This window comes from Talpa occidentalis, unplaced genomic scaffold (genome assembly GCF_014898055.3).
Source record: "Talpa occidentalis isolate TD23 unplaced genomic scaffold, MPIMG_talOcc4v2.1 talOcc4.9, whole genome shotgun sequence".
NCBI lineage: Eukaryota > Metazoa > Chordata > Mammalia > Eulipotyphla > Talpidae > Talpa > Talpa occidentalis.
In genome coordinates this window covers 91,086,782-91,105,989 of record NW_023605305.1, presented here as the reverse complement: position 1 = coordinate 91,105,989, position 19,208 = coordinate 91,086,782, and the positions used below count along the sequence as shown (strand labels likewise).

Genomic DNA, 19,208 nt, shown 5'->3' with positions numbered 1-19,208 from the left:
TTTCATACATGTTAACAGGTTTATTTCTGATTTTGCTCACTAGATCAGATACTTTTGTGAAAACATTTATCAGAGTTTTACTGGTACTAAAGTAAATGAAGTCAAATCATAAGCACATGTGAGATTGTCCCTTAATGGGCAAAAGAAGAAATCAAGAGGGTTGGAACAGAAGGTCAGAAATAGGACTGGTAGCTCAAGAATGACTTCAACTACTTTCCACGCTACTATATAGACTGACAGAATTTCTTTGGTAGATGAGTAGTCGGTCATAATTGAGATGCCCTGACTAGCTTCTAAGTTGAGTTGAGAAGATATATCAGATTTTGCTCATCCAATATAATAACTCTGCAGAGGAAGGTAGACCAGGTGATAAAGATTTTGGATGTACATGGATTTGATTAGAAGGGCAAACACTTTCAGAATCAGAATTTAATTCTCTTTTTTTTTTAATAGAGACTTTACTTATGAAAATAGAAGCCTTATTTGTGTCCTACTAGTGACTAAGAAATTATTGAGGATACCATCAGTAGAGGACTCTGATGAAGACTAAAACACTGTAACTTCATTACTGAAAACTCTACAAGGTTACATAAAGCTCCTCATTCAGGAGGCTCCCTGGTGGTGCAGTGATTAAAGTCTCAGTGCTATCAAGCTATCACCAGCCACTGCAGCATGAGTTCATGAGTTAGATTCCTGGCCAGGGAGCTGACCCACATGGCACAGCAGACCTCCCCTGTCTCACCTGCTGCTCCCCTCAGCAGTGTATTTCAGTAGATCTGCCTGTTCTGCTCCCCACTGTCTCTGGTGAATCTTCTCACCACCACCCCCAGACCTTAGGTCTACAACCCAGTTCTTATATGCATAAATAAATACAAATATATGTTAAAAAAAAAAAAAACTCCTGGTTCATTCAATTTCTAATGTGGGCTCTTAGTTCTCCTTTATTTTAATGGACTTGTTCAGATTTTCCTGAATTGAAGATCCAAAATATTTATCCATTTTATTTTTTTTTGCTAAGGCAATAATAATATCAATGACCACATACCATTGATTACCTACAATACGTTAGCCCATACAACTACCCCATAGAGCAGTTACAACTATCTAAATTTTTAAAAAAGAGAAAGTTGAGGCTGAGAAAAATTAATCTGCCCAAAAGCCATGCCCTGAAAGGAGATAAAACCAGGATTCAAATTCAAATCCTACTTCAATACTGAACTCTATCCACCACACCAAATGGTAACCCAATTTTAGCAATACTGCTCAGTAAATATATACACTGTGAAATGTATGTTGTCTGCAGTTGTTATATATTTTTAAAATATTAATCAAACTCAAAAATAACTCAATAAGTCAGAAAAATATTTGTTGTGGGTTGCCAAGACCATGTGAATATATATATATTATATATTATATATAATATATATATAAAATATATATATTATATATTATAATATATATATATTATATATTATAAAAAAGTCTTATTTCAATACAGTTTCTTTTAGGTTGAAGCACTTTTTTTTTTTAATAAACACAATTCTGGACAAGCCTCATATAAGAATGGAACTTCTTCCGATGTTGCCCACTTACTATAAACATGTGCAAAAAGCGGAACAGAGCAGAGGACTTATAATTCTTTGGCTGTACCTGGTAGCAAAGATTTCTGATATCATCATGTAAAAAAAAAAAAAATTGAAGAATAAAACCTCCCAAGAAGCTGATGTAGGAAAACTGAAACATAGGTGGAGAATAGGCCATGAAGAACTTTTAACAACACAGAACCACAGAAGAAGGAAAATAAAAATGACTGAGAGAAAATATTCAAGAGACCTCAAAGCCAAAAAATAAAGATGTTAATCTCATGATAAACATAACATGTTGAAGGAGAAAAAGCAAGCAAAATCTCATTTCACTGAACTGAAATGATTCAGTTGGGAGAAATAAATTTTTTAAAGATTCAAAAGGAAAGGGACCAGAGAAATAAAGCGAAAGACAATCCAATATGAAAATAAATGACAAAAGCAGGCAGAGAAATATTTTATTGACAAGAGAGATTGATTCTCCACATCAGAATGATAGAACCTGAGGAATGGGAGGGGCCTCTTATTCCTAAGCAAGAGATGTTTCGATAGGAAAATGCAATTGAAAAAAAAAAAAAAAAGTTAAAAAAAATAAGGAAAACAAAGGAGAGACAAAATTAAAGCCAAACAAACCCTAGAAATCTGACAGCATAACTGAGGTTATCAGAAGGGGAAGACAGGAGAACAAAAGGAAGAGGGAGTTTATTACCACAATATTAGATGACTGTAGGTGCATTTGTTGGGAGTGTGGTGTGCTGCCATGCATTTAAGGATATGTGAGCTTTTACTGTTTTACTGTGTTGTAAAACACTATTACCTCAATAAAAAAATAAGAAAAACAACTTTTAATTAGAAAAAATAAAAACCAAGTGAAACTTATTAGGATACAGAATATTAGAATTACATGATAGTCCAGGAAAATGTTATCACAGTTAGGACTTAAGTATGATACACATACACGCACATACTGTGAATAAAAGCCCACATCTTCTTTAAGAAATTGTTGAGTCAGACCAGGTCATTTAGTCCAGCTTCCCTTTTAATTAAACAAAAATAATCCATCACCCCATCCTACCTCACAGTGTTCTGAAAAGAATTTGAGGCTTTTACTGAATGGTTGCACTTATTCTTTTACTCTGGAAAGGCAGTCTGGTAAAATGAGATAGGTTTGGGTTTGGGACTGAGATACTCAGACTGGAATCCAAACTCTGGTGCCTATCATTTTTGTGACTTAGGAGAAATACTTAATATTTTCAGTCCACAGTTTCTTCATCCATAAAGTGAGAATAAGAATATGAATTTCACAATATTGGTGTGACGATTAAATGAACTTATGTTCCATCACATGGTAGGCATTCATTAAAAATGATCCCCTTTTCTTTAATTTCAAATATCATTTTTATCATTATCATTCTTATTCTGTTGCTAACACTGACATATTTATAATTATTTTTAATGACTGTGTAATTATAGGCCTTATTTCTGAGTATGCAGCATTCAAGCCTGGTTCTTGAGCTCTCAAAAAAAAAAAAAAAATCTGTGAGTGCCCCAGTACTTTTTAAAAAAAATTCTTTTGTTATAGTTATTTAAAATTACCAAAGGCTTTTTGTTGATGCTAGCTAAAGAATCATGACCTATGCAAAAATTAAGACATACATAGTGACTCTGATGCTAGAGATACTGTTTTTCCCTATCTCATCGCTGTTGCATGCATCTATTTGTTCATATATAGATAATGTAAATATCTCAACTATGAACCAAGCATCTACCACTAACCTCCAGGGAGATTTTATCCAGCTCCATGGCTTTGATACAATCATTAAAGTAATGATTGCATGTTTATATCCACACACCTGAACTCTCCAAGGAACCCCAGAAGACTTGGAGATATCCAATCGCCAACCTAATTTCCCAGGTAGGATGTTTAATAGGCATCTCAATTTTTTTCTTAAGATTTATTTTATTTATACAAGAACCAGGGTACAGGTTCAGATGTGCGGGAGGGTGAGAGGATTCACCAGAGACAGAGCGGGGAACAGAACAGGCAGACTGATGAAATACACTGCTGAGGGGAGCAGCGGGCGAGACAGGAGAGGTCTGCTCACCATGTGGGTTGCTCGGAGGCCAGCGGGGATTGAACTGGCACTGCAGAGGCTGCAGACAGCTTCACAGCACTGTGCTCAACCGCCTGTGCCACCAGGGAGGTCCCACGGCATCTCAAATTTTGCATGCCCAAACCTAGCCCTAAATCTTTTCCTTACAACATGCTGTGTTGCAATAGATCAGCACTCAGTTAATAGTGTCTTCTTCATTCCAGCTGCTTAGGTCATATCCTTGTAGGCAGCCTTACCTTACCTTTTAACCATATACCATATCTATAATGTCACTTCCCCCTAAAAAATGCAAACTCAGGATCACATTGTTCTCCAGTTTCACGACACATCATTTAAGCCATATGTGATTACGCTTCCCTAAATTATTTCAATTTTTTCCAAACTTTCTTCCGGCTTCCATTAACTAATGACATTTACCCTGAGGCCTGCCAGTCTATTCTCAACACATGAGTCTCTGATCATCCAGCAAAGCGGCAATTCACGTAATTCTATGCCCTTTGTTTAACCTTTCTGTTGGCTGGGCACCTCATTCAAAATAAACTTCCTACCTGGGCCTAAACTTTTTCATCTTCCTCTCCCCACTTCCCAATAGAATATCCATTACTCTTCCTTTCATTCATTCCTCTCTAGCCATACTGGCCTCCTTGCTATGCTCAGACATTGCAACCCTACTGCAAGTGCTTTGATTATTTTTTTTATTTTCATCTAGCTACACCTCTGCAGCTTTGAACCTCTCAGTCTTCATGTCAACTATTAAAGGCAGAAGGAATAAAATTCATTGGCTACTGCAGTCCAAGTAAATAATAAAATTTTATAAACTCTGTTGAAGAAAACCTACTTGATCTTTGTCTGAATCATCTGTTTACTGAGAAGTAACCAGAATTAATGCGAAATGGTCAGGCAGGTAGCAACTTGGTTGCTCCTAAAAATATTACTGCTCCTAGCACTCCCACCATCTTTCACCAAGTGTCAACTGCAATGAAATCTAAGAAGCCATTTCCAGGGAACCCTTAGTAGTGGCCAGCAGTTAATTTAACTTTTGGAATTAGTATTAAGTTTCATAATCAGATATGTCCAGTTGAGGTGTGATTACTGAGGCTAATAGGGCTATTAAATTGGATATTTTTTTTCCTTTTGCCTATATTTTATTCTCATAAAAGGTTAGGGCTAAACATTCAGTGATGCCTGCTGCAATGAGTGTTTCTCTCTTTCTCTCTCTCTCTCTCTCTCTCTCTCACACACACACACACACACACACACACACACACAAACAGAATACACACATGTGCTACATATACCTATCGACTTACATATCTATCTACATATATGTATTTATCACAACTGGTTAATTTTATTTTTTTTAAGATCTATCTATCTATCTATCTATCTATCTATCTATCTATCTATCTATCTATCTATCTATCTATCTATCTATACAAGCACTGGGTACAGTCAGAAGCACGGGAGGGTGAGAGAATTCACCAGAGCCAGAGCAGGGAACAGAACAGGCAGAAGGACCAAAGTACACTGCTGAGGGGAGCAACAGGCGGCAGGAGAGGTGTGCAAATCATGTGGGACCCTTGACAGTGGCCGGGGTTCGAACCAGCTCTGCAGAGGCTGCGGGCAGCTTCGCAGCCCAGCTCTCAACCGCTGCACCAACAGAGGAGGCCCACAACTGGTTAATTTTATATAGTAAACAAATACATAAATATCAAGAAGCCTCAATCAAGTAAGTTCATGCCAGCTAATGCATAAGTAAATGCAAATTTAAGTGCTCTCTTTATATTACATAGTATATATTGACTATTTATGATAAAAACATGTATATATACTGTTGTTCAGTCTACGAATGCATGCTTGGACATTTTCAGGATAAAAGCTTAAAAATACACCATAACACTATTTCCCATGGACAATTTTCTGAGAGTAAAAATAACAATGGCTCATGGCAGAATCCCCTATAAATGTATCACAACTAGTCTTTGACAAATGACTTTTACAACTAAGTAGGCAACATGGAACTGTTTCTGTTTATTGGACATCATAAAATTAATTTAATTTCAATTTGAATAAGTGATCAAGTGCTTTTATGAATGTCCCCCTAATTGGGAAAACAAGGAAAAACAGGAATTATCTATTCTCATGGAGGTTAATCAACTAACATCATCAACTTAAATCTATACCAGGTAAAATGGGAAAGCATTAGAAATATGCATGACTGCAAAAATAAAAAGTGGAAATATAAAATTTAATTAGGCATGTCTCAGCACAATAACAAGAAGTTAATTAGAGAAAGCTTTCATTTACTTACGTTCAGTATACATTTAAATGTTCTATGGTCTAAAATATATCATTAAGACCCCACATTTAATTTTTGACATTGTGGACTCAAGTATAGTACTATTATGTTAGAATCAGACACAGAACCTTCTGATATTGATGGAAGAAAAACAGAAACCCTGGACCTGAAACAGATGGTATCTACTCAAAGGGCAAGAAAAATTTAGGCTTTCTCTTCACATGTTTGATATGTGACAGAAACACTGAATGAAAACCTAAAAATAATGATCAGCCAGATCTCCTTTTACTTCTAGAAATATGGACTGTTTTCCTAAAGCTTCATTTTTAGATTAGTGAGGCTCGTTTCCAGGAATTTTTCTTCTTTCATAAAATCCAAATTGATATTAAGGGTCATAGTATTTTGCAAAAGTATTAATGTAGAAAAGGAAATCCATTAAGGTGAGGAAACAAACAAAACCGAATCTCATGCTCGGGGACAAGAATAATTTATTTGTGGATGTGGGACAATGAGTTATTTGGTCTCTCTTCACAAATGAGATAACTGTCATAGCCCATCATATCCCACTACCATGAATTATATATAACAACATTTGGTGAAATATGAAATTCTAAAAATACACTGAAAGGCTGGAGTCATCTTAATGGTTTATTATGATAGGTGTTCCTGGTTTTGAAATATCTTCTTCCATAGAAGACAAATGGGGGCGACATTATTTTAGAAAGTCCACATCTTTTAAAAAGATGGATTAAAAGCTCTTTGAGACAGCTGTGCTGTTTTATTAGAAGAACAACATTTTCTTCCTAAATAGTCCTTGAGGGCAACTACATGGAATAATCGGGGGACACATTGGACTCCACTCAAAATTGAAGCCCAAGGAAATGCTGCGGAGGAGAAGATGGCACGATAATTATGTTTGCTGTGAAGTAAACATGTGGATAAGGACAATAAAGGAAGTCAGACTTAAATCAAAGTAATGATGCTATATTTTCACACCCAGAAGACATATTCTCTCTGTAGTATGCATCATTGCAGTTAAAACCTGAACACTGGAGTCAGAAAGAACTACATTTGAGAACTGTTCCTACGGTAGCATGTGACCTTTAGCAAGTTAATTAAGCTTAGTAGCATCTGTATCCTCCTCTGTATAATGGGGATAGCAATCTGCACCCCTTTTGGTGGATGGGATGGTTAAATGAAATAATGCAGCCATGGCCTTATAGTGATTGTGCCTTCGTGTGGTGCTCAAACCTGCTATTTTCGAAACTATATAGCTTAGAAGGTAAGCACATGAGCTCTGGGTTTAAACTATCTCCTCCTTCCTATAACTGTGAGAAATAGACTCAACTCCCTCAAAGTCAGTGGACTCATCTAAAAAGTAGATAACATAAGAACCCACTTCTAAAGTTGAGAAGGTTAATCACAAAATGTGAAGTGCTCAGTACAGTGTCTGGCATAAAACTATAACAGCAGCTAATCAGACAGCCATAACTATGACCTTAAATAACAATACAATTAATATACACATAATACAATATTCACAACTTCCGGAGGAATTTTTTCTATTTTGAGGGTCTTCCCATTTTGTTCCTTGTCTATTTTCATATCTCTAAAGAGCCTCAGGGGAAAAATCCTAAATATATACCAGATACACAAGGGCACTGGGGAACATGGGCATTGCACCTGTCATCATGTCACTCATAATCACTTTTCTCTGCTCAAATGTGCACACCTGGGGAAGGTTGAAAACTCAGTCTCCTACATTATCCCCCATTACAGTTGGGTAGAGAACATCTGGCCAATTAATGTTCAGGAGTGTAGGAGGCTGGGTCACCAATTACTGCATTCAAGGGTTCTTATTTCCATTACCTTCCTTTCGTCAGCACACACTAGACTCGGGTAGCTGCTTGCTCTCAGAGCTTGCATTGTTCATATTCCAGAGAAGGATGCAAAGAGAAGAGCACAGATCATCAAGGAAGAACAGTAACTGGATGTGATTTTCTCTTCAGATTTATCTTACAAATACAGAGTGGCTATACCTATGCCAACTTAGCCGAGTTATGAAACTAAATACTATGTCAAACACAGTAATACAGTGCTATTTGGATTAACCATGGGATCAGACAATACTCTTCAAAACAACCTCACTCATTTCTTCCTAATAAAGAACAGTAACTATAGTCTGCAGAATAAATATTGAGTACCCCAAATTTTCAGGATAAATTTATCATGACTAGGATGATTCATTCTTAAATGATCAACTATCCCTTTCTATTATAAATAAAGAATTATTTTCTACAGTAAAAATGCTCCATTGCAAGAGCCTCAATTTGTGCCCAGAAAATTTAGGGGTAGGGGAGGTTTACATAGCCAACTTCTCTTCCAGGACTCTGTGTTCTATGTAACTATCATCTCTCCAATACAGATAAGTCTCTAACAGTTCCATGGTGAACCCAGCAAGGTCAAAGCTATTACTTAAGGATTTTTTTTTATATATATATACAAGCACTGGCTATAGTCAGAAGCATGGGATGGTGAGAGAATTCACCAGAGCCAGAGCAGAGAGCAGAACAGGCAGACTGACAAAGTACACAGGTGAGGGGAGCAGCAGGCATGGCAGGAGAGGTTTGTGCGCCATGTGGGACCCTCACCAGGTGGCCGGAGCTCGAACTGGCGCTGCAGAGGCTGCAGGCAGCTTTCCAACCCAGGGCTCAACCACTGCGCCACTGGGGAGGCCCTGCTTAAGGTTTTTTGCCTAAAAATAAATATCAAATGGTCTAAAAAGATCTCTTAAAGGGTAAGAGTGCAGTCTTTTGATTTATTTATTTATTTATTTTATGGTACAAGGGACAGGACATTCAAGGAGAGTTTTCTTGCTCTGTAGCGGTCTTCCATCTGGCTTATGAGAATATGTACCTTAACAATGTCTGATGTGACAAACTTTCGGCATACCTGTTCAACAAGGAGTACTGTGCTGCAAAGCTGGAATAACATTTGGTAACAATGTATGAAATATGTATGTCTATGCATAGATGTTTAGGTTTTATGTGTGTTTATATGCATACATAATATTTTAAAGTAGGTCCAAAGTTGTACTAGCATTTAGGATTTTTCATGTGATGGACCATTTCTACCTCACCACATAATACTGAACGGAGGTATCTCATCTCCCCACCAACGATGGCATGGGAATCAAGCTTCACTAATCAGTGTCAGCTTCCTGAGTCATTTTGCAGGCAGATCATTGCAAATTCTTTGCACAAGTTTCAGCTGCCCTAGATTTCAGGTCTGTACTTTTTTGAGCTTGATTGTTCACCCACTCATTGGATTCAGTGAGGCTGCCAATGTGCGTTCAATGTATCCTTTTCTTTTCCTCCTTAGCTCAGTATAGTTTCTCTTACAGTCAACCAATGGCTACTGATACATGATACCTACTCATGCCTCTGGAAACTTCCCAATTTATGAAATTGTACTCAGGATCTGTGTCCTTTTCTGTCTCAATAAAAGCAAGACTACTCTGGATTTAACTTAAAACATCCTCACACTAAATTAAATTAGCAAAATTCTCTTTAAAAGAAAAATGAAAGGGCTTCCCCGATGGCGCAGCGGTTGAGCGCTGGGTTGTAAAGCTGGCTGCAGCCTCTGCAGCGCCGATTCGATCCCCAGCCGGGTAAGGGTCCCACATGGCGCGCAGACCTCTCCTGCTGCCCGCTGCTCCCCTTAGCAGCTTACTTCGTCAGTCTGCCTGTTCTACTCCCCGCTCTGGCTCTGGTGAATTCTCTCACCCTCCCACACTTCTGACTATATCCAGTGCTTGTATAAATAAATAAATAAATCTTTAAAAAAATAAAAGAAAAATGAAAGTAGCTTAAAAATGTGGGATTTTTTGTTACTTTTCTGCACACTAAAAACTTTTTTAAAAAGATTAATTTCACTGATTTTGACACAAAAATCTTTCCTCAGCATTTGGACAAAATCTGACTATGAAAATAGGTTAGTTCTTATATTTGGACATTGGTAGCAATATTTTTCCAAGTTTTAAATCATCTACATAGCATGTTAAATTATAGTTCCTCTCTTTCTTCTCTGACAGACTCCAACCTTTTGATTCTCTGCCTTCTTTCTTTGCTACAGTAAATTGATCCTTTAAAACATCCAGGTGCAAATGAATTAATGGTCTTCTATTGTGAGTGAGAGTGATGGAGTCCCTCCCCCTCCTTCTCACATTGAGGTCCTTTTCCTTCTGAGAAACCCACATATCAATTAAACTCACCTGCTAATTAAAAGCTTGTTTGGAAAAATCCTTGCTAGTTAGAAGCAAAAGAAAGTGTAAAGGTGTCTAAAAATAGAGGCTTTGAATGTCAATTACTTCCTTCCTCCTCAGTTCCTGGTTCCTTGGGTTGAATTGAACGCTGGCAAAGCGCTATGAAATAAAAAAAAAAGAAAGAAAGAATTGTAAGTATCTTTTTCACCTATATTTCTTTGGGAGCATATCATTGGTTTAGTAACTTTAGCTCTTTGTCAGCAGCATCAAGACACACAGTTTTTATTCATGAGACAGAAACACCATTTCTCACTCCTTCTTATACAGCCACACTGATTTCCTTATAAAGGCAGTGGAAACCACAGTTCTCACAGGGTGATGGTCAACAATCAAGCCAGGGCTTTTGCAAGCTGGGAAATCAGAGGAATGAAAGAAAGGCAATGTGGAAATGATGTTCTATTCTTTCTTACAGGCACTTCCTACTCCTAGATATTCAACCACTACTCATCCTTGACTGCTTTTTCTGAGAAATGGATCCTCAGGGCAGATTGAGACCAAAACTAGAGTTCCTTCTCTTTCTTTAATATCTCAGTCTTAAAAGCTATATGGCTCTGAAGTGATATGCTAAGTATCAGACTACACAAAATAAAAAACAAAAATAAAACTCAGGAGACGGGAAAAGTCACACATAATAACAAAGTCCTTTTTTAAATACACCAGACATTGAGGACAAATTAAATCATGATCTGCCTAGAAAAGGGCAACTAATTTATCCACTGATTCCTTCACTGAACAGATTTTTGTTAAGGGTCCACTCATTGGTAGTCACAGGATTAGAAGGTAGCATTACAACTGTTATCAAGATATAATGCCAACATCCCACCCACCTTCAAAAAAAAAAAAAAAAAGACATAATGCCAACAATAGGGGAGTTTAAAGTCTAGTGAAAGAAACTGAGAGTAAACAGAATTACAAGCCTATGTGATAATATCGGTAATAAGAGAAGACAAGTGGGCTCGGTCAAACAAAGGGTAAAATTAAGCCAAAGCACAAAGGTTGATCCTCAAGAAGATGTGGTACATATATACCATGGAATATTACTCAGCATTCAAAAAAGATAAACACATGCAATTTGCAGCAACATGGATGGCGCTGGAAGGGATCGTGCTCAGCGAAATAAGCCAGAAAGAAAAAGAAAAATACCGGATGGTCTCACTCATAGCAGGAATCTAGAAAACTTAAATAAGGGACCAGGAAAATGAATAACTATAAGAAAGTGAAAATCAAAATCAACAAAAAACTATGAACCAGAGACACTTTTTGGCGAGTGGGGGGCGGGAGGGGAGGGATTGGGGTCAGAATGGGGGGGTTGCAATTGTATGGGGAATATAAAAATAAAATTTATTATTTAAGAAAAAAAGCACAAAGGTTACAAGTAAAGGACTCAAGAAGGAAAATTAGAAAGAGAAGACATTCTAATGTTGTTGAATCGGTACCATGAAAAATATCACATTTTGGGACTTGGAGTGAAGGGAGAACCCATAGAGAGAAAAAATACAATGATTTAAACTGCACTCTGTAAAAGCGGTAATTTGGTGTTTTTTTTTTTTTTTCTGCTGTCTTAAATTTATTTTTTAAATTTATTTTTTAAATTTTATATATTTTACATCATTTTTAATTTTTGCACAATGTATGAATTTTCATCTTGGTTATAGTCGCCATACAATTCCCACCACCCTAAATTGGTAGTTTTTTTTTTTTTCCCTGTCATTTAAATTTTTGAAACACCAAACATTTTTGTCTTCTTTTTGGGTGACCAGCTGTCTCAATTTGCACAGGAGTGAGCTGGGATGCAAGTCTTCCTGTTTTTCAGTTGGGATGAGTTGGTCACCCTAATCCTACTTACTTTGCCATATCTGCTTGCCTTAACTACATGATTATTTACTTTTTTTTTAAATAATAAATTTTATTTCTATATTCCCCCATACAATTGCAACCTCCCCATTCTGACCCCAATCCCTCCCCTCCCGCCCCCCACCCGCCAAAAAGTGTCTCTGGTTCATAGTTTTTTGTTGATTTTGATTTTCACTTTCTTATAGTTATTCATTTTCCTGGTCCCTTATTTAAGTTTTCTAGATTCCTGCTATGAGTGAGACCATCCGGTATTTTTCTTTTTCTTTCTGGCTTATTTCGCTGAGCATGATCCCTTCCAGCGCCATCCATGTTGCTGCAAATTGCATGTGTTTATCTTTTTTGAATGCTGAGTAATATTCCATGGTGTATATGTACCACATCTTCTTGATCCAGTCATCTATTTTTGGGCATTTGGGCTGTTTCCAAAGCTTAGCTATTGTAAACAGTGCTGCTATAAACATAGGGGTGCAGGTGTTCTTTGGAATTGATATTTCTGTGTCCTTTGGGTAAATACCTAGGAGTGGAATTGCTGGATCATATGGAAGCTCTATGTTTAGTAGGTCCAGAAATCTCCACACAGCTCTCCATAGTGGTTGGACCAGTTTGCACTCCCACCAATAGTGCAGGAGAGTTCCTTTTTCTCCACAACCTCGCCAACATTTGTTGTTGCTAGTTTTTTTAATATGTGCCATTCTCACTGGTGTGAGATGGTATCTCATGGTAGTTTTGATTTGCATTTCCCTGATTACAAGTGATGTTGAACATTTTTTCATATGCCTGTTGGCCATTTGCATTTCCTCTTTGGAGAAATTTCTTTTTAGCTCTTCTGCCCATTTTTTGACTGGGTTATTTTCTTTGTTGTTGCTGAGTCTCATCAGCTGTTTGCAGATTTTTGTGATTAGTCCTTTATCATTAGTGTTGGGTGCAAAAATGTTCTCCCAGTTGGTGGGGTTTCTCTTTGTTTTTGTTATTGTCTCTTTTGCTGTGCAGAAGCTCTTTAATTTGATGTAGTCCCAGCTGTTTATCTTTGCCTTCACTATCACTGCTTTGGGTGATGTGTCTGTAAAGATGTCTTTGATGTGCATATCACGTAGTGTTTCGCCTATATTTCCTTCTATGTCTAAATTGGTAGGTTTTTATTTTTTATTTATTTTTTTATTTTTTAAAAGATTTATTTATTTATTTATACAAGCACTGGGTACAGTTAGAAGCACGGGAGGTTGAGAGAACTCAACAGAGCCAGAGCAGGGAACAGAGCAGGCAGACTGATGAAGTGCACTGCTGAGGGGAGCAGCGGGTGGCAGGAGAGGTCTTCTGTGCCATGTGGGACCCTCGCCTGGTGGCCAGGGATCGAACAGGTGCTGCAGAGGCTGCGGGCAGCTTCACAACCCAGCGCTCAACCGCTGCACCACCTGGGAGGCCCAGTGGGTTTTTTAAATAATAAGATATACAGATAGAATAGGAAATAGGAACAGAAAAAGATCTCTACTTCATGATTCCCTTCATGATGTGCAAAAATAAAATAGGGCATATTTAGGTAGAGATTAGGAAAAAAAAATGTTTGCAAAAACCTGTGGTTTAATTGACTGCATAATTTAATCCAAAATAGACACAAAAATCCACAAGATTAAGGTAGACTGTATGACCAAGAATAAGGATAACATAGTGACTAATATAGCAAAGCCCTTTAAAAACATAAAACCTTGGAAATAAAGGGTTTCTCAATATGTCTATGTTTAAAAATAGGACTTTTTTTTTAAAAAAAGAGATATATTCACACAATGAAATGCTAAGTATCAATTAGAGTAAAGCTAACATGATAATCCTATGTTGAATTCTGTTAACAATTACTAAGTACCTACTATTGAGTCCAGCATTTTAATAGATTTAGGGCTATCACAATTGATGAATAATACAATCAAGGGCTTCCCCAGTGGCGCAGAGGTTGAATGCTGGGTTGCAAAGCTGCGCGCAGCCTCTACAGTGCCGGTTCGATCCCCGGCCACCAGAGGAGGGTCCCACATGGTGCGCAGACCTCTCATGCTGCCCCTGCTCCCCTCAGCAGTGCCTGCTCTGCTCCCTGCTCTGGCTCTGGTGAATTCTCTCGCCCTCCCACACTTCTGACTGTACCCAGTGCTTGTATAAATAAATACAAATAAATAAATAAATAAAAAACCCTGAAAAAAAATACAATCAAGTTTTGCAGCTTGAAAACTAATATGGAAGATAGGTTATTAAACAGAACCTTAAAATAAGTGTCCACGCTAAGTTGTGTTCCCTTTTCTCTTCCAAAAATAAGGCAAGTAACTATAATATATAATAGTGCCTAGCACAGTGGTTAAATATGTAAATTGCATCAGGCCACCCAGCCCCCAGTGAGTCTTCACTCTTTTCTGGGCTCTCTGGCATTCTCTCATGGCCTCTGCTTCTCTGATGATTTTGCTCTCATTCTTTCTGCTGTTCCTTCATTCTCTTTTGCTCTGCTCTTCCTTTTGCTCTGCTGGCAGCCCCAAGACACCGCCCTTTTAAGCCCAGTTTCTCAGCCCTGGTGTATCCCACCTACACATGCCCACAGCCCACTCCACGGGCCCGCCATCGGGCATGTATTTAATCTAATGGCGGGAGGGTGGAAAAGCCTGATACTTTTTTACCTTACCCTACAGTAGCCCTATGGCAAATAAATGACTCTGTTAATATTCCATACTTCATTTTAGTTTGAAGCTGACAGAAATTGTACTCCTAACTGTGAAATCTACAGCTTTTAGATTAGCGTTACAGCCCATAATTAATTTTCCAAGTTGTAAATCATTCTCCAATGGTTCTTATTGCAATTAAAATAAAATCTCAACTTCTTACCAAAGCCCCCTTGACTATACCTCCTGCTTCATTTCAAAATTCATCTTACATTTTCTATAATGTAGGTACACTGGCTTTCTTTCTGTTCCTTCAACACGCCACATTGTTTTCATTTTATGACCTTTGCATATTTTCTTTGCCTGGAATGCTCTTCCCCCAGAGCTTTGCATGGCTCACTCTTTTCAGACAGGTCTCAGGTTGAATGTGCCATCTTTAATGAGGCCTCTCTGACCATCCTTTTACAAGACTCATTTACTAATCAATATCATTTTATCATATCAACTTGCTTTATACTCTTCAGAGCAGCACTTCTTATTTGAAATCTTCCTATTGTTTGTGCCTCCTTCCACCCTCCACTGGATGCTCCAAAAATACAGGGAAATTATATTGTTTATCATGAAAGGAGTGCCTTCTACATAGCAAGTAATTAATAAATATTTTATTGAATAAATGAGTTATCCAATAACTAGCAACCCTTCATTTAAGTTGAGACAAACTATAGATATTGTTAACAGTAGCAGAAAATTAATGAGAAGTAACTATAATGTTACAATTAAGCCAACTTTCAGTGGTGAGGACCTACACTGTACATTCTGTTGGGGGGTGGGTGGGCTGGAAAAATACCTGAAAATTACCCAACAGATATAAGGCTATGGAGGGTAAAACCTTCCATTCTAATTCTGCTCATTATTTTAAACTTCACATATTTTTTAATTGAGCATAAAATATCTTCAGTAATACTGAATAAAGAACAGCATAGCAGAAGAATGTCATTCTATGAGACCCATGAATTACTATAACTAAAGCCTAGACTGTCCCATTGATTTTATCACTGTAGGAAAACCTTTGCAAAGAAGAAAATAACATATTAAGCTGGTTTTCTGTATAAGCATCATGGCCAGAGGCAAACAGTATTCTGAACTGGACAAAATGTAAGACATCTCAACTATTTCTCCAAATTTTAATACCATATATAATTACAAATGAGAAATAATTATGAGTGACCATATTTTTTATAAGTGTGATTCATATGAGCAAATTTTAAATCAGATGCTCACCATAGAAAAGGTACAATCTAAGATAGTGGTTAAAAAACATGAGTGTTGCATCTGACAAGGGATTAATTTCCAAATATATTAAAAACTCATACAAGTTAAAGGAAAACAATCTGATTAAACACTGGGCAGAGGATCTGAATAAACATTTCTCCAAAGAAGATAAGAAGAGGGCCAAGAGACATCAAAAAAATAAATAAATAATGTTCCCAACTACCTATTAGGGAAATGTAAATTGGAACCATAATGTGATATTACTTCACAACTGTGAGAATGGCTACTGTAAAAAATACAAGAAACAAGGGTTGGTGAGGATGTAGAGAAAAAGGAATCCTTGTACACTGTTCATGTAAATCTAGTCTAGTCTAGTCCCAAGGGGAAACAGTCTTGTGAGATCTCAAAATATTTACAAAGAGTAATTGTATGATCCATCAATTCCTTTTGTAGGTATCTATGTGAAGAGCATGAAAACAGTAATTTGGAAAGAGATATGCACCCCTCATACAGTGTGGGTGAAAAGCAAATTAATACAGCTGATTTGAAAAACTATATGAAGGGTCCTCAAAATTTTTTTTTTTTTTAATTTTTGAGTGGTGGCACAAGGGGTTAAGTCTCAGCACTATGAAGCTATCTGTAGCCACTGCAGCATGAGTTTGATCCCCAGCCAGGGAGCTGACCCACCCACATGGAACAGCAGACCTCTCCTATCTTGCTGCTACTCCCCTCAGCAGTATATTTCTGTAGTTCTGTCTATTCAGCTACCCCCTCTGTCTCTGGTGAATCCTCTCACCCGTGCATCTCTGGCCTGTACCCCACCCCAGTTCTTGTTTGTATACATAAATAAATAAATCCTTAAAAAATTTAAGTAGATTTACCTTATTATCCAGCAATTCTCCTTCTAGATATCTATCCAGAGAGTATGAAAACACTAATTTGAAAAGACATATGTATCTCCTTGTTCATCACAGCATTATTCACAGTAGCCAAGGTATGGAAACAACCTATGTGCACAATGACAGAGGCCAGGATAAAGATGATGTGGTCTATATGCACAAAGGAACACACTCAGCTATTCGGAAGATGGAATTTTGCTGTGCATCAAGTATAGTACTCAAGGGGATTATACTAAATGAAATAAGAAAAAGACAAAGACCAGATGACTCCATTCATGGACTATAAAGAAACAAAGTAGACAAATAAACAAACAAAATAAAACTAACTGGAGTTCTGACAAAAGAACTGTAGTTGCCAAAGAGCAAGTGAAGGCGAGAGTAATGGGTATGGGGAGGGTTCTGGGGGATACCTGTGGGATATGATAAAGAGGTATAAACCTGTACAGAAAGTAATTCTTATTGCTGTGGAGTCCTGAGCTTAATTGCATTTATCAGCAAACCAGATATTTGGTAAATGCTCAGCAAAAGTTAACTCTTACTTTTAGCCTCAACATTTTTAGGAGAAAATTTTTTAAAAGAGAAATGCTTTGTTATTGAACATGTAAGATTAATCCTTAACATGAAATATTTTCATTGATCGATGAGAAGCAAATATATGAACACACAGGATTTTTGTTGTATTTAACCTTTTTTAACATTTCCTTTTTTTTCCTAAAGCTTGTCTTATCTGTGTCACATCTCAGGTTTAAAATTGCCTAAATTTCATGGTGATTTTCCAGTGCTTCTTTTGTGCAATAGTAAAATCAGACATTTTATTTTTATGGTGTGTACAGAGTTTATTTTATTTTATTTTTTATAATACATATTTTTCTCCTTTTATTTATTTATTTATTTTAGAATTTTTAATATATTTATACAAGAACTGGGGTACAGGTCAGAGGCTCAGGAGAGTAAGAGGATTCACCAGAGACAGAACAGGGAGCATAACAGGCAGATGGACCAAAGATACTGCTGAGGGGAGCAGCAGGCGAGGCAGGAGAGGTCTGCTGCGCCATGGGGGTTGCTCCCTGGCTGGCTGGGAATCGAACCGGCACTGCAGAGGCTGTGGACAGCTTCACAGTGTGGCGCTTAACCTGCTCCGCCACCGGGGAGGCCCTGTGTGCAGAATTTATAACCCCCAAATATCTCTAATATTTGGACAATCCCACCTCATATCTTAAGTCTCTCTGATAAGTTCCCTAACATGTTTTATATCTGCTTATCTAAAACTTAAGTTCACTGCATCGTTCTCTTTATTTAGAAAATCTCAGGTTCATCTAGGTGACTTTTCAGTGTGTTAACTTATACTAGGTGCAGAAGGCATACACACTCTGCGGCTTTAGAAAGCAATCAGTGAAGCAGATTCTGTTGAAGAACTTGCTTATGATCTTGTTTTCACCGTATCTCCTATCCTTCATTCATCTGATATAGTCCTAAAATGCCCAACTTTGTATATTTTCTGCACTTTACAAAAATACAAAACTTCTTTGGTCCCTCTCTAGATTAATCTTTATTCTCTTTGGAAAACAAAAATGTGGAGTAAGAATATTTATTTCTTTGCAGAAATCTGTAATGTTTCTCACCCTTGAAGCTAGGATATAGAAAAGCAAAGCAGATCAGTCTTCTTTCTGTTTTTTTCTTTTTTTATTCGTTATTTGTATGTTATACATTTTTTTTTTTAATCCACAATCAGTTGGAGTTCCTGGGATACGAATTATGTGCTAACTACTCTGGTTAATTAGAGTGCTATTTAATTTTTGTAATTCAGCCTGAGCCTGTGTAGTGCAAAATCCATTTGACCTGTATCTTACAGTCATCATTTGCCACAAGTCTCAGACCTTTTTAATGATGAACTGCTCTGACTGGTAATCACCTTTGGGCCTCTTGTTCCATCTCTTTACAAATTAAAAAGGAGACTGAAAAAACATCCTGGTGCAAGGTGCATAGGAAATACAGTGAGGTTGCAATAATAGAAAACTAACAGCAATCCTGAATACTGATGACTATAAAATACCATGAAACCATCTCCAGCTATCCTCCTTTATCAGTGCATTTTGGGGGCTGGAGGTAGAAGACAAAAAGAGACATCAGTGTCATCAAGTAGGGTAGGTGGTGAACAAGTAGATATAGGCCTGTCCTACATGGTTTGTGTTTCTGAGAGAGAAGAGGCTACCATGATCCAATTGCAGTT

The 19,208-nt window shown here is 37.3% G+C and overlaps 1 protein-coding gene across 3 annotated transcripts in view; it reads right to left on the bottom strand.

Moving 5' to 3' along the window:
- TENM2 (teneurin transmembrane protein 2) overlaps positions 1 to 19,208 on the bottom strand; it is a 3,493,894-nt gene that overhangs the window by 1,256,036 nt on the left and 2,218,650 nt on the right. For all 3 annotated transcript variants that reach the window (XM_054691588.1, XM_054691585.1, XM_054691584.1), the window contains one exon: positions 10,270 to 10,419. The gene's annotated coding sequence lies outside the window, so the exon portion shown is untranslated. The remainder of the gene's footprint in view (positions 1 to 10,269; positions 10,420 to 19,208) is intronic.